The sequence below is a fragment of the Lepidochelys kempii genome, chromosome 2, assembly GCF_965140285.1.
Source record: "Lepidochelys kempii isolate rLepKem1 chromosome 2, rLepKem1.hap1, whole genome shotgun sequence".
In the NCBI taxonomy this organism is placed as follows: Eukaryota; Metazoa; Chordata; order Testudines; family Cheloniidae; genus Lepidochelys; species Lepidochelys kempii.
The window spans coordinates 263,813,213-263,819,270 of record NC_136381.1 but is presented as its reverse complement, the minus strand read 5'-3'; positions in this window follow the sequence as shown (position 1 = coordinate 263,819,270).

The following is a 6,058-nucleotide window of genomic DNA, read 5'->3' as shown; positions in this document are numbered from 1 at the left end:
GGATGAAAGCTGCAATATAAATCACTAGTGATACAAAGCTCACATAGCAGCATGCTTCCTTCAGCCGCCTTTGGCATTTCACACATTTCCTTTATTATGAAAACACGTGGCAATAAGCCACAGCCCTGGTCTGTCTCAGAGCAGCCCCCTGCAGAATGCTGTCATGTTATTTTTTCAAGGTGGAGTTCCCTTGCTTGTTTCCTTATACAGCTGACCTGCCTCAGACTCCACCCACCTGCTTCACATGAGAAGTGAATGGTAGTCAGAGGGCAACTGTCAATGGTTGTGAACTCAATGGAGCCTTGTGTGTGCTGGTTTACAACAGGTGATAGGATTCTTGCAAAGAATTATCTCTGGGCAAGGTTGGCACATTGATTCCTCTGCCAGCTTTTTGTCAGACAGGCTTGATACTGCATGGGATAATCATGTTAGAAATATCTGAGATTAGATAGATCTGTAGATGTTTAATCCTTTTCTCCATAAGATATATACCCAGATATTGCTTGCAAGGTAGAAAGATAAGGGGATTTGCCTGCATGCCTTTGTCTGATAAATTTTTGGGCGCTCCGTCACTTTCTCTTCACGTGGCCACTCAGCCGCATTAAGGAGTCCATTTGCTCACTTGAATAAGCAGAGGGAATTGTGTTTTCAAAAGCATCTCCCATTCAGATTTAGCGGGAACTGGGCATCTAACTCCCCTAGGCACTTTTCAAAACCCCACCCCAGCGTCAATGGGTTTAGCACAAATCATTAATGGAAACCTTCAAGGAGGCAATTTTCATTTCCCCAGGCCCACGTATGGCAGCTAAGAACCAACAATGGGCAAACTGGTTTGGCCAAAATACGAACCAACCCAAATCTTCCCCCAGAAATCCAATTTGAACCCAGAACCTTCTTTGTAGGGATCTGAAAAAGTTTGGTTTATTTTTTCCTCATTAATTTCTATGTGTGTTCCTCAATTTTTGTGCGTCTTTGCATGTCTTGGTTTCACCTGGGGCTGAAGCAGAAGTACTGAAATAAGCAAGAGGTGTGGGCAGGCCATCACCAGGAAGGCATGTGAAACTTGTTTTTGTGATACTTCCAACCTAATTTCCAGGCCACTGAGATTGACATAATAATAGTTAAACCTGAGATATGTAGAAGGTAATTGACTTGCCCAAGGCTGCATAATAAATCAGTGGCAGAGCAGACATGAAGACTCAGGGATCCTTTTTGCCCAAGCCTATAATCCATCCACCCTGGTTCACAAACTGTAGTCAGTGGCCATGATATATCCATGGAGCTCAGCCTAATCAAGGGTGAAATGAGGTATTACTAGGTGATGTGCTTCATGAAAGGACCTCTTTCTAACAAAATGGACCACTGAACAACATAGATGGAGTCTTCCTGGGCTGTCCTGGCTCCCTAGATTTGAGCAGTCTAGTGTCTGGATTGGAGCTGATCAGTACAAGGTATGTATTTTCTGTGGCAATTTTTGAAAGAAAAAATATTTTCATTCTTTTCAAAACTTGCCACTGAAACGTTTTGGTCATTTCACACAAACTATATGGAAAAGGCCTCTCAGTGACCCTAACAGAAAGTGTGGTCAGCAATGGGCCCTGAGCCATCCTGGCCTCTTGGTGTATGGTAGCGGGAAAATCCAGAACTGCCATTTGGTAGAAGCAGACAGCCCCTCTTATTTGGCATGCTGGGCCCTGATTGGCTGCTGCCTACTCCCAGCCCTTCAAGGCACTGGAGCACCAAGTCTTGCTGGTTCCATCAGCAGCTGACCTAGACAGGCCTTTCTAGCCAACCCGTGAGGTCCCAAACTTGCTGCCTCTCTTTTCTTAAAGGCCTGCTTCCTTGAACAGGGTACACCAAGGCAGCAGGTTTTCCAGCAGGGGCAGAAGGCGGGGGGAACAAGTGCCTGGTACCCCGCCCCCCAAACACACACACATGCCCATGTATGCAAGATTCAAAGAAATTAGCTTAATCTGCAGCAAGTCAGATTTAAGTTAGATATTAGCAAAAGCTTTCTGAATGTACGGATAGTTCACTACTGGGATAAGTTACCAAGGGGGAGTCATGGAATCCCCATCACTGGAGGTTTTTAAGAACAGGTTAGAGAAGCAATTGTCAGGGATGGTCTAGAGTTACTTGGCCCTACTTTAGTGCAAGGGAATGGACAAGATGACTGTCCCTTCCAGCCCTACGGTACTATTATACTATGTTACCTCCATCCTTAACAGAATACCCCTCCTTGTCACCCCCCAGAAAGTGTGGCTGAAACAAGTAATTAGCTGAGTCCTTTTCCTTTAAAAAAAAAAAGGAATAACTCTAGAAATTAGTGCTGAATCTCACTCATGCCTTTGTCTCTTTCCTGTATGCTGCCATGTGTAGCCAGCTCCACCCTTGCTGTCTTTGCTCACAACATTTACAAGTTGCAAGAGAAGGTGTGCAGGAAACATTCTTAAAAAGGTCTCCCTCCAAAGTCATAAAAATGAAACATCTCCCTGGGACATTCCAGGGGCCTTTCAATCCTGGCACAGGGTCTACCCACCATCGGTTTGGTTCAGAGATCATTGACTCAAGTTCCCAGCCATAAATACTGGCTGATCAGCATTGGCATCTGCAGAACACGAGAGTAGTTTTCAAACTCTACATCTACTTTCTTTTTGGTATTTTCTTTGGAAGACCTCAGGCTGGATTATTTTGAGGGATCTGAAAGAGCCTCCTCACAGCGAGAGAAGCCAGTGATGATCATGCCAGTTCAGTGACAAGACACATCGAGTATCAGCCCGCAGGTCAGAAATCTGAGACAGAGAAGGCTGTCTGAAGGCTGCTTTCAGCCACTGATGTCCCCTTGCCTCAGATGAGTGGGTGTTAGGAACCTGAAGCAGATTCATCCTCTTTGTTTGGTCAATCACCATTTGGTCCTGCCTCCGGTGTTTTCTTATTGTGATTGCAGCCAGAACACGGACAGTTTCTCTTCACTTCGGGCGACAGTCTAAAGCAGAGTTGGGGAACCTGCGGCCCGCAGGCCGGATCTGGCCCACTGCTTAATTTCATCCAGCCCACAGCAAGTCTCTGCACTGTGGGCTGGAAGCCCTGAGCCTCGATGCCCTCCCACCACACAGGGCTGGAGCTGCAAGCACCGTCTTGCCCCACTGTGGGGAGAAGCCAGGGTTAAAAGTCCGGTTGGCGCCGCGTAGCTCCCAGAAGTGGCTGGTATGTCCTTGCAGCTCCTAGGCACAGGGACAACCAGGGAAGCTCCGTGTGCTGCCCCCTCCCCCAGCACTGGCTCTGCAGTTCTTATTGGCCGGGAACTGCGGCCAATGGGAGCTGCGGGGGCAGTGCCTGCAGATGTGGGCCATGCCTCCGCCTAGGTGCCGGACATGCCAGCCACTTACGGGAGCAGCATGGAGCCATGGCAGGCAGGGAGGCTGCCTTAGCCCCGCTGCGCGGACTGCCAGGAGCCGCCTGAGCCAAGCGCCACCCAGCCTAAGCCCACACCAGGAAACCCCACACAGGCTGGTCAGAGGGGAAACCACGATGCATTATAGGAGATGAAGTCCAGTCAGGAAACCTGGCCCACAGAAGAGAATGGGGGGCATCAAGCCCCTGCACCACAACTCCCATAAGTCAATGTGGCATCACAGGGAAATGAAATTTAATACTGAACTGACTAGAAACAAAATATTTTGGGTCAGTTCAACAAACCAAAATATATTGATTTGGGTCAAACTGCCCCCAACATGGAATATTTCGTTTCAGTTTTCCCAATGAGAAAATCAAAATATTTTAGCAAAATCCCAAGAAAAAGTTTCAGTTTTGTGGCACCTTATCCCTGCTGTCTGCTTTAGGAGTAAAAAGCAGGTGTGAGGACAGTGGCGAAGCGGGAGGAATAGAAAGTACTAAACATGCATCGTTCTTTTTTCATCTGTACATGTAACCTGAGTTAGCATTAAGATTATTAACCAGACGTGTTGGCAAGTCTGCCTCAGAGCAACCAGCTGGGGGCAAGATCTGAGGATCTAGACTTGTGGAGTGATGCCTGTGTCTAATCTCAAACTCCATCAACTGTAGATAGTGAAGGAATTTCGACGGCCAAGAGCTACTGAATGTGGTTTTGAAGGGAAGCCTCTCTTTCTTTTACCACAGACATACATTTGCAGTCACAAAGTGACAACTGGCCTGTCCCTCACTAGCCAGCTAACTTCCTCATGGACCATCCTCTGGGATCCTCTTCTGCAGTCTCCGAATTGCCTGTTTTTTTTCTTTTAAATATGGCTGCATTGAAACATTCCAGCCGTGCAATGGTGAATGCATAAAGCCCTCTTGTATTCTCAGCACAAATCTTCCCCTGTTGCCCCTCTTCTCTCACACACTATATTTCTCTGTGTAAAAGAGGGCAAGCAAGAGGGGGTATGTGTGTGTGGGGGGGGAAATTGATAACTGACACCCATCAGTCCCAGAGTCAGTGTTTACAATGCTGCCTTCTGACGAGAGAGAGAGAGAGAGAGAGAGACAGACTACGTGCAGGATCCTTCAGGGTTTAATACTCCAATTCTTACCTCCTAATTCAAGCACAGGGCTGGCTCCCCCTCTCGCCCCTCCTTCCACTCTTGAGCCTGACCTTCGCCTGACGCGCCCTGCAGCCAGTGAACGAGCCGTCTGCGCAGCAGATTTAAAAGTCATGGGAATGGGATTTTCATAAATGAGTTGGTTCTCTTTCCCGTCCCCTATTCCTGCCCCCCTACCTTTCCTTGCTGTATGTCCTAAGGAGGCTCATCAGAGCTGCTCAGACAGAAGCGGGCCTGGGCAGAGCTCAGTGTGGGAGGCTACGAGTAGTCCTCGAAACATGCAAATGTTAGTCCAGTCAAGAAAGGACAAACAAACTTGAGGTAAAGTTAGCACTGGAGTGAGTCACAAGTGGGCTCCGGTGCAAAAGTATTTTGCCCAGGATGAGCTGGGATGCAGCCTGTGTGTGCACGCACACGTCACAGCAAACAAATTGAGGGCTCATCGCAGACATGCTAAGCAACGCAAGTGGTGGAGAAGCAACATGAAGTCAGAAATACAATTGAACAATCTGTTGTAAGAATCAGGGGCCTGCACATGCATGCTTCAGGGCATGAGATGACCTGCACCGTGTGGGCTGGGAAGAAATTTCCCGATGGGTAAATTCTTCCATAACTGCCCACTAGAGGGCGTGTCGCCACTTCCTCTGGGACATCTGACACCAGCCACTTTTGGAGATGGGATACCAGACTATGGATCTGATCCAGTAGGGCAATGCCTATGTTCCCATGCGTTCCTTGGTATCTAATGGACGTCAATGGAGCTACAGCCATTTACACTAGCTGTTGACTTGGCCCCAAACCTTTTAAAGGTAAGTTTGAGTCACTGCTCTCTCCCCTCCCCACCCCCACGACTTAACTTTTGCTCACTTCCTGATCCCTTCTAAGACTAGATGCTAAAAGTGCTGGAACAGCAGGAAAAGGGTATTTCTTGAGATATTCCCAGGCTGATGGGAAGCAGGCAGTACCAGAAATTTCATCAGCGAGCCTATTCCCATGCTATTTCTGGCACAACTTTATAGATCCAAGAGTTTTGTGTAGTTCAGAGAAGAATGTGAAATGAACCCTCTGAACACTGTTATTGGTACAAACCAATCTTCCCACCCCTCCATAAGTGAGTTCCGTGTGCCATGATATATGGAGTCACAGTTCATCTTAAAACAGGAGGCATTTAGTAAAGAAAACAGCTACAAATTCCAGACAAATGAACAGATTTCCATTGTTGTTGTAGCCATACTGGTTCCAGGATATTAGGGATGCAAGAGGGTGAGGTAAAAAAAGATATTACCTCTCCCGCATTGTCTCTATAAGCAGATTTCCACACAGATTGAGTTCCAGCTTTGTCTCCTTTGTCTACCAGGAACCCTGCAACTCTATACATCACAGAGACACATCTAATGAATGGATAATATATTTCAAGGAAACACATGGTTATACAATGCATCTCTAACAGAAACACAATATACACACCACATCCTTCATAATTGTGTTGTAACACA